This window comes from Capricornis sumatraensis, chromosome 1 (genome assembly GCF_032405125.1).
Source record: "Capricornis sumatraensis isolate serow.1 chromosome 1, serow.2, whole genome shotgun sequence".
NCBI classification, from domain to species: Eukaryota; Metazoa; Chordata; class Mammalia; order Artiodactyla; family Bovidae; genus Capricornis; species Capricornis sumatraensis.
Window position 1 is genome coordinate 46,470,767 of NC_091069.1, and position 13,261 is coordinate 46,484,027.

Sequence of the window (13,261 nt, forward strand, 5' to 3'; positions counted from 1 at the left end):
TGTATGGGGAGCTAGAGAGAAACAAGAGTTAAATGGTCACATTTATTTTTAAAAATCAACTCGCTGGCAGCATTGCTAGAAAAAGTGACAGTTTGTCACAAATTGTCTAAATAAGAAAACAGTCCTGAGTTGAAAAAAGAAAATCACCTGAAAAATTTCAGGGGTACCTTATGAAGCTGGGGCAATTGACTAGTGTGATGAGAAAGTTTAAACTGGATGAGTGCAAACTAGTTTTAAGTTTTCATGCTTTCGTAGACCCAAGATTATGAGTCTTTGAGGGCAATGCCTCTGCCTGTCTTGTTTTTATCATATTCTCACCACTTACAGCAAATCCAGCATGCACTAGATTATCGACAAATATTTTTGACTAAGTGATTCTGAAGTGTCTTTTTCTAAGGTCATTCAGTGAAAATAGCTCCCTGGTATTAAAAGAAAGGCAACAGTGTTCCCCCAGTTGTTAAGGATAACAAATTTATGAAGCAATGTGTGATTACCTAGAATCTATTGTAGGCCCAATTATAGGAAAAAATCATATCTGAAGAAAACATTTTTATCATTAGGTCTTTTTCTGTCCAGGGAAGTGAACAGTTTTTCTCATCATTGTATCCCCAGCCCCAGTACAGTACCTGTTTCATGATGGGGACTCAGAATATTAGCTAAGTGAATGAATGTCTGAACAGGTATAGGGAATGTGTCTTTAAGGCACTTGTATTCACAAAATTGCTAGTAAAGATTTTTTTCTGCACTTTTCTTTATCAGCTTTAATCTTCCAGAAGAAAGGAATGCACAGAAGTTAGAGATTGTCTTTAGGCCAGAAAGGACTTCAGGAACCTTTTAGCAGTAAGAATACTTCACGGATGGTGAAGAGCTCTGCCTAAGAACAGGGAGGAGAATTCAGCTCTCCTGATCCAAGACATTTTTCACTGTCTCATTTTGTAATTTCAATTTTAAAAGATGTGACAACATTTATTAAAATACTGATTGATCTTGTGAAACTCACTTTTTTGGTACAACTCTGACCTATCTCATTGGAGCTACTAGGAAGCCATGTATTTCCTGTAGGAGCAAAATTTTAAATACAGATGTGGAATAAAAATGAAGGTGTCTTTGTCCTTCAAGTAAACCTCGTGTGTTTTTCTCTATGCCAGTTATTTCCACAGTAAAATTTGTTGGCTTCAGTCTTCAACAACCAAGGAGGTTTATGTTGTACACAAGACCTCAGGGATTTCATGTTTGCTGAAGCCAGTAAAAGCAAATTCTCTCATGCCCTCCTACCAAGAGTTTCTGATTACATTCTGCCAGTCGCCTTCTCAGATTTGGTAGTGATTCTGGTTCTCTCTCTAGATTCCAGGATGAAGTCCCATTTACTCTATCCTTTCTCACTGGGTCCCCTTTTTGTCCCATTAGGTTCCCTTGGTGGTCTTCTTTTCTTCCCTTAGCCACCCTGATCACACAAGAAATATGTTTTCAGATTTCTCACTCCCACTAAAGCTTTTTTTTAAAAAAATATGTATTTTTATTTATTTTTTGACTGTGCCAACTCTTTTTTTTTTTTTTAATCATTGTTTTTTTAAATCGGGATCGTGAATATGCCTACAGGGTGGATTTTTTAAAAGAAAAACTAATATTATGTAAATAAGGATATAATATGGCTTGGGATAATGGCAGCATGTGGGATCTAGTTCCCTAACTAGGGATCGAACCTGGGCCCTCTGCACTGGGAGCACAGAGTCCTAGTCAGTGGACCACCAGGGAAGTCCCAGCTCCCACTAAAGCTTAAATGTCTGAAACCATTCTCCTACTCTCTCCACCCCATGCCATTCATTTGTGAGAAAAAACTAGCAGGGAGAAATAACACCTGCCCATTCTATGTTTCTAAAGGCAGGGACAAGAAGACAATTCTTTTAGGAGCTCCCCTGATAGCCTTAGGGCTGCCCACAGTCTTTCAGGTCCTCTCTGGAGAGGCCTGGTTGGAAAGGGAAGAAAAGCCCTGTTGGCCTATCTTCTTATCTTAGTTCCTGTCTGTGGAAGGGCATTCACATCTCCTGCCTTGAGGGTTCAGCCAGAGGGCCCAGAGGATCCTGCTCCCTAACAAGAATAAAAGGAAGCTGGAAGCTAAACAAGCTACAGTCCCCATTGTTGATAAGGTGTGGGTGATAGGTAAGCTCCTGTTGAAAAGATGATCTAGAGCTGTGTGAACTTGCAACAGCCCCTTGTTTATCAGATGCTTACTTCAAGGACTAGGTTTTGTGTTTTTGTATTCTCTTCTAGCGTCAGGGGCGACACTACCATAAGACAAGACTGGACAAAATCTCCTGACACAATGAGTGATAAGCTCTACTGACATGCCTCCAGTTTTCTCTAGATGTACCAGTGGAAGCAAGGATTCCTCAGAAAAGTGAGGCCCTTTTGGGCCACCCTGGACTTTGAAAATGCTGTAGTAGGTACACCCTGGAGGAGGGCATGGCAACCCACTCCAGTATTCTTGCCTGGAGAATCCCACAGATAGAGGAGCCTGGTGGGCTACAGTCCATGGGTCCCAGAGTTGGACACAACTGAAGTGACTTAGAATACACAGTAAGTACAGGGCCTTGGGTGCTCTCCAAAACCCTGACTAATCTGGGTATAGCATGAATTTCTTGGTCTCCTGACCCACTCTCTTTCTGACCGGAAAACTGAAACCTTTGCATAAAATAGGAAGATTTGTATTCTAGTGATAAAAGATGAAGCTGTGGGACTTCCCTGGTGATCCAGTGGTTAAGATTCTGGACTTCCACTGCAGGGGGCATGAGTTCGATCTCTGGTTGGGGAAATAAGATCCCATATGATACACAGAATGGCCAAAAAAAAAAAAAAAGATATTCTTGCCTGAAGAATCCCATGGACAGAGGAGCCTGGCGGGCTACAGTCCGTGGAGTCTCTAAGAGTCCAGCACTAGTGAAGCGACTCACCACGCACGCACACACTCGTCAGGAAACTAGATCCCGCAAGCTGTGTGGTGCAGCCCCCCACAAAATGCAGCTGAAACTGTTAATACCCATGTCCTTCATATGTCCCCCTCTTCCTTCTCCATACTTTCTTGTGTTGTGTCTGTTGGTATATTATTAGGATGATGCTTCTGCCACCTGGGTAATTAAGTCTGTGATCTTCACTGTCTCCCACCTTATTATCTCAGAAGGCCAACTCGGCACTGATTTGTTATTTCCTCAATCTGGTGAGGTTGTAGGCTTGTTTTGACTCAGCCTCCTGGATAGCATATGGTTCCTGCTAAGCCTGCACCTCCCAGCCTGTTACTGCGTACCCCAACCACCCTGCAACCGCTGCAGTGGTCCCCTTGTTCCAGTTCCACTACCCTGCTTCAGCCTCAGCTTCATGCACCTTTGTTCATTTTACTTGCTTACCCTGTGCTCACCTTGTCTTTCTAAACTCATGCAAAATCCTCGTTGGGGAATCCTATTGTTACCCAGTAAAGAAAGGAGTGCTGCTGAGAAAAGGCTGTGTAGTGCATTAGTGATGAGTTCAGAAATTATACCTAGTTTCTACACAAAACCTATAGATGAATCATTAGGAAAACTACTTTCATTGTGTCCTTTGGTATAATTTGACTTATGTAGGAAAGACAAATATTTTCAAATACTTCAGTTTTCATAAATCTTAGAATAGGTTCAAAACTTTTAAGTATTAAAAAAACATTAAAATACTTTTTACAAAGTGTGTTCAATAGGCTATAGGCAAAAGATGTGTGAAACAATTATCTAGATAAATCAGGGAAAAATAATTTTACTTTGAATTTATAGTCACATTTCCTGTGTTTATGGTGTTATAACCCAAATTTCACTGTATATAAAGATTTTTAAATTTTGCTTTTTATTTTATTAAACATTCAAATATTTAGAAATTTGAATTTACTTAGACCTTATTTCTCGGAGAAGGTAATGGCACCCCACTCCACTTGCCTGGAAAATCCCATGGATGGAGGAGCCTGGTCGGCCGCAGTCCATGGGTCGAGAAGAGTCAGACACAACTGAGTGACTTCACTTTCACTTTTCACTTTCATGCACTGGAGAAGGAAATGGCAACCCATTCCAGTGTTCTTGCCTGAAGAATCCCAGGGACGGCGGAGTCCGGTGGGCTGCCATGTATGGGGTCGCACAGAGTCGGACACGACTGAAGTGACTTAGCAGCAGCAGGAGCAGGCCTTATTTCTAATTTATTTGTGACTTTCTACATGTACAAATCATCTGGCAAATAGCAGATACTGACAAATGATCAAATTACCAAGGAATTTCCTTTCTCTCTTTTTTTCTAAACTATATTAATAGTTGACTTAAAATGTGTTAGTTATATATATAACTGCTGCTTCTGCTGCTAAGTTGTTTCAGTAGTGTCCGACTCTGTGTGACCCCATAGACGGCAGCCCACCAGGCTCCTGTACCCATGGGATTTTCCAGGCAAGACTACTGGAGTAGGTTGTCATTGCCTTCTCTGATATATATAACTAGTTATATATATATATATATGAAACTGAATATATATAGTTTATTACCATATATTGCATATAGTTCCCTGTGCTATACAGTAAATTCTTGTTTTATTTTATATATAGTAGTTTGTATCTTCTACTCCCAAACTCTTAATTTATCCCTCCCCATCCCCTTTTGTAACTGTAAGTTTGTTTTCTATGTCTGTGTGGGTGTGCATGCCAAGTCACTTTGGTTGTGTCCAACTCTTTGTGACCCCGTGGACTGAGCCTGCCAGGCTACTCTGTCCATGAAATTCTCCAGGCAAGAATACTAGAGTGGGTTGCCATGCCCTCCTTCAGGGGATCTTCCTGACCCAGGGATTAAACCAGTGTCTCCTGTGGCTCCTGCATTGCAAGTGGATTCTTTACCACTGAGCCACTAGGGAAGCCCTCTATGTCTGTAAGTCTGTTTCTATTTTGTAAATAAGTTTCTTTATATTATTTTTGTAGATTCCACATATAAGTGATATCATATGATATTTGTCTTTCTCTCTCTGACTTACTTCACTCAGTAGGATGATCTCTACGTTCAACCATGTTGCTACAAAGTGTTATTTCATTCTTCTTTATGACAGAATATTATTTCATTATATATATCACATTTTCTATATCCATTCATCTGTTGATGGACATTTGGTTTGCTTCAAGTCTTGGTTATTGTAAATAGTGCTGCTATCAATATTGAGGTATCTTTTCAAATTAGAGTTTTCTCCAGATATATGCCCAGGTGTTGGGATTGCTGGATCATATGGTAACTCTATTTTTAGCTTTTTAAGGAAACTCCATTCTGTTATCTATAGTGGCTGCACCCATTTACCTTCCTACAACAGTGTAGGAGGGTACTACCAGGGAATTTTCTTATAAACAACTACTACTATTTAATTTCTAGTAAATTACTTTATCCAACTAGAAAAAACAGTTCAGTTCAGTTCAGTTCACTCAGTCGGGTCCAACTCTTTGTGACCCCATGAACTGCAGCATGCCAGGCCTCCCTGTCCATCACTAACTCTCAGAGTCACCCAAACCCACGTCCATAGAGTCGATGATGCCATCTAACCATCTCATCCCCTGTCGTCCCCTTCTCCTGCCCTCAACCTTTCCCAGCATCAGGGTCTTGTCAGATGAGTCAGCTTTTTGCATCAGGTGGCCAAAGTATTGGAGTTTCAGCTTCAACATCAGTCCTACCAATGAACACCCAGGACTAATCTCCTTTAGGATGGACTGGTTGGATCTCCTTGCAGTTCAAGGGACTCTCAAGAGTCTTCTCCAACACCACACTTCAAAAGCATCAATTTTTTGGTGCTCAGCTTTCTTTATAGTCCAACTCTCACATCCATGCACGACCACTGGAAAAACCATAGCCTTGACTAAATGGACATTTGTTGACAAAGTGATGTCTCTGCTTTTGGATATGCTATCTAGGTTGGTTATAACTTTCCTTCCAAGGAGTAAGCATCTTTTAATTTCATGGCTGCACTCACCATGCAGTGATTTTGGAGCCCAGAAAAATAAAGTCAGCCACTGTTTCCCCATCTATTTGCCATGAAGTGATGGGACCGGATGCCATGATTTTAGTTTTCTGAATGTTGAGCTTTAAGCCAACTTTTTAACTCTCCTCTTTCACTTTCCTTAAGAGGCTCTTTAGTTCTTCTTCACTTTCTGCCATAAAGGTGGTGTCATCTGCATATCTGAGGTTATTGATATTTCTCCTGGCAATCTTGATTCCAGCTTGTGCTTCTTCCAGCCCAGCGTTTCTCATGATGTACTCTGCATAGAAATTAAATAAGCAGGATGACAATATACAGCCTTGACGTACTCCTTTCCTGATTTGGAACCAGTCTGTTGTTCCATGTCCAGTTCTAACTGTTGCTTCTTGACCTGCATACAGGTTTCTCAGGAGGCAGGTCAGGTGGTCTGGTATTCCCATCTCTTTCAGAATTTTCCACAGTTTATTGTGATCCACACAGTCAAAGGCTTTGGCATAGTCAATAAAGCAGAAATAGATGTTTTTCTGGAATTCTCTCGCTTTTCTGAGGATCCAGCGGATATTGGCAATTTGATCTCTGGTTCCTCTGCCTTTTCTAAAACCAGCTTGAACATCTGGAAGTTCACCGTTCATGTATTGCTGAAACCTGGCTTGGAGAAGCCAGTAAAGTCTTACTTCACTAGCATGTGAGATGAGTGCAATTGTGTGGTAGTTTGAGCATTCTTTGGCATTGCCTTTTTTGGGATTGGAATGCAAACTGATCTTTTCCAGTCCTGTGGCCACTGCTGAGTTTTCCAAATTTGCTGAGATATTGAGTGCAGCACTTTCCCAGCTTCATCTTTCAGGATTTGAAATAGCTCAAGTGGAATTCCATCACCTCCACTAGCTTTGTTCATAGTGATGCTTCCTAAGGCCCACTTCACTTTACATTCCAGGATAAACAAGTTTGCCTTGTATATAGTAAGTTTGCTTAATATATAGTAGACTCTTAATAAACAGACTGATGATAAAAAAAAGGAAAAAGAAAAAACACCAAGTGTCATTAATTATAATTATATATATAGTTTTTTACATTTCTTAGATAAATGGCATAAGCTTCATCTTCAGAAGATTAGATACTAAAATTATATCTATAATGGTCTTATAGTTCTGTAATATTTTTCACTCACCTTCCATGTGAAAAGTGGTTCAAATGTTCTTATTCATTGGAAAATCTTCAGATTCTAGCGATGTTACAAATAAAGAGTTGTACTGGCAAATCATGTTAGATTGTTCTTAAGAAAAGATTCCATGAGTTGTGGCAATTTTCAAAATGCTTCAGCAAATGTACTTGCTATTGAAATAAATTTAGAAAGGTTAAATAAGTAAATAAATAACTTACAAGATTTTTAAAAGTTTTATTGAAATATAGTTGATTTACAATGTTGTATGGGAGGGATTGGGGGCAGGAGGAGAAGGGGACGACCCAGGATGAGATGGCTGGATGGCATCACTGACTCGATGGACGTGAGTCTGAGTGAACTCCGGGAGTTGGTGATGGACAGGGAGGCCTGGCATGCTGCGATTCATGGGGTCGCAGAGAGTCGGACACGACTGAGCGACTGAACTGAACTGAACTGAACTGAACTACAATGTTGTATAGGAGTTATACTAAGTTTTTTCTATGAGAATTTGGTCATAGTTCTAAAATATATTGTAAGAGCAATTGAAAGTTTTTAATTTGGTCAAATTAGAATCAAGCTTTTTCTTTCTTTTCCTTTTAAAGCTCTCATTATGTGCACATGTTCCAGTCCTTCTAGAAAATAGTATTTCTCTTTCTTTTTTGTCTTACAGGGTTTTGAAACGTACATCCAAATGGAAAGGAATAAGAACCAAAATAATTTATTCTTTCTAGGAAAGTTTATATTTCATTCACTCACTTTTAAAAATCAGGGTATCCATGTATACTTTTCACTTTATTTTTGGATAACTTAACTTTCTCTGTTCTCCCATCTTAAAATGGCAATAATAATAATTCCTACCTCACTGGGTTATTGTGAAAATTAAATGAATAAAATCATGAAATGCTTCGTAAACTTCCTGGCACATAGTAAGTGCTCAGTAGATGTTAGCCATTATTATACTTGTTCTTTTTTTTTTTTTTAATGTATAATTGACTTACAGGTTTTTTTGGCTGCATAATGTGGCATGCAGCATCTTAGTTCCCCAACCAGGAATCAAGGCCCTGATTTATAATAACTGTGTTAGTTTCAGGTGTATAGAAGGGTATTCAGACTCTTTTCCATTATAGGTTATTACAAGATATTGAATATAGTTCCCAGTGCTATACAATAAATCCTGCTCTTTATCTATTTTATATGTAATAGTATGTATCTATTAATCCCAGACTCCTGATTTCTCTCTTTTCACCCCTTTTCCCTTTTGGTAACCTAGAGTTTGTTTTCTATGTCTGTGAGTCTATTTTTGTTTTGTAAAGTTCATTTGTACTTTTTTAAAGATTCTACATATAAGTGATATCATATAATATTTACTTTCTCTGACATTCACTCAGTATGATAATCTCTAGATCTATCTATATTGCTGCAAATGGCAATATCTCATTCTTTTTTATGGTTGAGCAATATTCCCCTCTTCTGATCTATCTAGTTTTATACTCTATGGCTGTTTAATTCTGACACTCTCAAGTATATAGAAGTCATCTTGAAATGATTTAAAACTAGTACCCCTTGAAGGCAGGATAAGGTAGTGAGATGTGTTTTTACTAACATTTATGATGCTAATTTGATCTCCTCAGAGATTTTCTTCTGCTCTAGAAATGCACTTTAAATCTTTTCCCAGGAGGAAAGAATTGCAAAATACAGAGTACCCCAAAATAACATACTTTTATGAACTAAGTAAAAACTTTCCAATACGATGTCCCAAGCATTATTTTGGGAGGATTTCTCAGCACAAATTCTTGAGGAAACTCTGTACCTATCCCACTCCAAAAGATACTACAGTGGCATAATCTAGTGCCTTGTTACTCAAACCATGGATTTTCAGCATCAGCATCTACAGGACGTTTGTTAGAAAAGGAATTTCAGGCCCTGCTCCAGATCTACTGAATCATAATCTATATTTCAAAAGACTTCCCAGAGGATTTATATATACAGTAAAGTTTAAGAAAGACTGGTCTAGCTGAGGTTCAGCTTTCTTTTTTTTTTTTCTATGAGGGCAGTTCAGTTCACTTCAGTCGCTCAGCTGTGTCTGACTCTGCGACCCCATGGAATGCAGCACTCCAGGCTTCTCTGTCCATCACCAACTCCTGGAGCTTACTCAAACATACCCATTGAGTCAGTGATGCCATCCAATCATCTCATCCTCTGTCATCCCCTTCTCCTCCTACCTTCAATCTTTCCCAGCATCAGAGTCTTTTCCATTGAGTCAGTTCTTCACATCAGGTGGCCAAAGTATTGGAGTTTCAGCTTCAGCATCAGTCCTTGGAGAAGGGAAGGGCAAACCACTTCAGTATTCTTGCTTTGAGAACCCCATGAACAGTATGAGAAGGCTATGAGGCCAGGATAACTTCAAAGTGAAAGAAAGTGAAAGTGAAGTCACCCAGTAGTGTCCGACTCTTTGTGACCCCATGGACTATTAGCCTACCAGGCTCCTCCCTCCATGGGATTCTCCAGGCAAGAGTACTGGAGTGGGTTGCCATTTCCTTCTCCAGGGGATCTTCCCAACCCAGGGATCGAACCTGGGTCTCCCGCATTCCAGGCAAACGCTTTAACCTCTGAGCCACTGGGGAAGCCCTAACTTCAAAAAAAATTAAAAATAAAAAATAAATTAACTTCAAATAATTTATTATTAAATTACAGTTTCTCAACCTCTGGACTATTGATATTTGGGACTGAATAATTTTTTGTTGTGAGGACCTGTCCTGTGCATTGCAGAATACTTAGCAGCATCCTTGGCTGTCATCTCCTAGATATTAGTAGCACCCCCACAACGTCTTTGCGTTGTTAGGTTGGTGCAAAAGTAATTGTGATTTTGTAATGTTGAACTCTGCCATTTGATATTGGAATACATTCTTAAATAAATGTGTTATGGTATACATCATTTTCATGCACATTTCTCACTTTATATTTTTTTGTTAATGACATTACTTGCTGGGCTTCCCTTGTGGCTCAGCTGGTAAAGAATCTTCCCGCAATGCGGGAGACCTGAGTTCAATCCCTGGCTTGGGAAGAACCCCAGGAAAGGGAAAGGCTACCCACTCCAGTATTCTGGCCTGGAGAATTCCATGGATTGTATAGTCCATGGGGTCACAAAGAGTCAGACATGACTGAGTGACTTTCACTTTCACTATATTACTTGCTATTTATTTTATATTTACATTAGACTATAGAAATGGGTAAAAAAAGCAAATTTAAGCATTTTTAAAATCTGAGTTAAAAATGGGTTGTACAGCAGTGGAGACAACTCAGAACATCAATGCATTTGGCCCAGGAATTGCTAATGAACATACAGTGCAGTGGTGGTGCAAGTTCAGTTCAGTTCAGTCGCTCAGTAGTGTCCGACTCTTTGTGACCCCATAAATCGCAGCACACCAGGCCTCCCTGTCCATCACCAACTCCCGGAGTTCACTCAGACCTGTGCCCCTCTAGTCAGTGATGCCATCCAGCCATCTCATCCTTGGTTGTTCCCTTCTCCTCCTGTCCCCAATCCCTCCCAGCATCAGAGCCTTTTCCAATGAGTCAACCCTTTGCAAGAGGTGGCCAAAGTACTGGAGTTTCAGCTTCAGCATCATTCCTTCAAAAGAAATCCCAGGGTTGATCTCCTTCAGAATGGACTGGTTGGACCTCCTTGTAGTCCAAGGGACTCTCAAGAGTCTTCTCCAACACCACACTTCAAAAGCATCAATTCTTCGGCGCTCAGCCTTCTTCACAGTCCAACTCTCGCATCCATACATGACCACAGGAAAAACGATAGCCTTGACTAGACGGACCTTAGTCGGCAAAGTAATGTCTCTGCTTTTGAATATGCTATCTAGGTTGGTCATAACCTTTCTTCCAAGGAGTAAGCGTCTTTTAATTTCATGGCTGCAGTCACCATCTGCAGTGATTTTGGAGCCCCCCAAAATAAAGTCTGCAACTGTTTCCACTGTTTCCCCATCTATTTCCCATGAAGTGATGGGACCAGATGCCATGATCTTAGTTTTCTGAATGTTGAGCTTTAAGCCAACTTTTTCACTCTCCTTTTTTACTTTCATCAAGAGGCTTTTTAGTTCCTCTTCACTTTCTGCCATAAGGGTGGTATCATCTGCATATCTGAGGTTATTGATATTTCTCCTGGCAATCTTGATTCCAGCTTGTGCTTCTTCCAGCCCAGCGTTTCTCATGATGTACTCTGCATAGAAGTTAGATAAGCAGGTGACAATATACAGCCTTGACGTACTCCTTTTCCTATTTGGAACCAGTCTGTTGTTCCATGTCCAGTTCTAACTGTTGCTTCCTGACCTGCATACAGATTGCTCAAGAGGCAGGTCAGGTGGTCTGGTATTCCCATCTCTTTCAGAATTTTCCAGTTTATTGTGATCCACACAGTCAAAGGCTTTGGCGTAGTCAGTAAAGCAGAAATAGATGTTTTTCTGGAACTTTCTTGCTTTTTCCATGATCCAGCTGATATTGGCAATTTGATTTCTGGCTCCTCTGCCTTTTCTAAAACCAGCTTGAACATCAGGAAGTTCACAGTTCACATATTGCTGAAGCCTGGCTTGGAGAATTTTGAGCATTACTTTACTAGCATGTGAGATGAGTGCAATTGTGCCGTAGTTTGAGCATTTTTTGGCATTGCCTTTCTTTGGGATTGGAATGAAAACTGACCTTTTCCAGGCCTGTGGCCACTGCTGAGTTTTCCAAATTTGCTGGCATATTGAGTGCAGCACTTTCACAGCATCATCTTTCAGGATATGAAACAGCCCTACTGGAATTCCATCACCTCCACTAGCTTTGTTCGTAGTGATGCTTTCTAAGGCCCACTTGACTTCACATTCCAGGATGTCTGGCTCTAGATGAGTGATCACACCATCGTGATTATCTGGGTCGTGAAGATCCTTTTTGTACAGTTCTTCTGTGTATTCTTGCCACCTCTTCTTAATATCTTCTGCTTCTGTTAGGTCCATACCATTCTTGTCCTTTATGGAGCCCATCTTTGCATGAAATGTTCCCTTGGTATCTCTAATTTTCTTGAAGAGGTCTCTAGTCTTTCCCATTCTGTTGTTTTCTTCTATTTCTTTGCATTGATCGCTGAAGAAGGCTTTCTTATCTCTTCTTGCTACTCTTTGGAACTCTGCATTCAGATGCTTATATCTTTCCTTGTCTCCTTTGCTTTTCGCCTCTCTTCTTTTCACAGCTATTTGTAAGGCCTCCCCAGACAGCCATTTTGCTTTTTTGCATTTCTTTTCCATGGGGATGGTCTTGATCCCTGTCTCCTGTACAATGTCATGAACCTCATTCCATAGTTCATCAGGCACTCTATCTATCAGATCTAGACCCTAAATCTATTTCTCACTTCCACTGTATAATCATAAGGGATTTGACTGAGGTCATACCTGAATGGTCTAGCAGTTTTTCCTGCTTTCTTCAATTTGAGTCTGAATTTGGCAATAATGAGTTCATGATCTGAGCCACAGTCAGCTCCTGGTCTTGTTTTTGTTGACTTGTTTTGTTGACTCTTTTGCTCCAGAGAATATAATCAATCTGATTTTGGTGTTGACCATCTGGTGATGTCCATGTGTAGAGTCTTCTCTTGTGTTGTTGGAAGAGGGTGTTTGCTATGACCAATGCATTTTCTTGGCAAAACTCTATTAGTCTTTGCCCTGCTTCATTCCATATTCCAAGGCCAGATTTGGCTGTTCCTCCAGGTGTTTCTTGACTTGCTACTTTTGCATTCCAGTCCCCTATAATGAAAAGGACATCTTTTTTGGGTGTTAGTTCTAAAAGGTCTTGTAGGTTTTCATAGAACCGTTCAACTTCAGCTTCTTCAGCATTACTGGTTGGGCCATAGACTTCAATTACTGTGATATTGAATGGTTTGCCTTGGAAACGAACAGAGATCATTCTGTCGTTTTTGAGATGGCATCCAAGTACTGCATTTCAGACTCTTCTATTGACCATGATGTCTATTCCATTTCTCTGAGGGATTCCTGCCTGCAGTAGTAGATATAATGGTCATCTGAGTTAAATTCACCCTTTCCAGTCCATTTTAGTTCA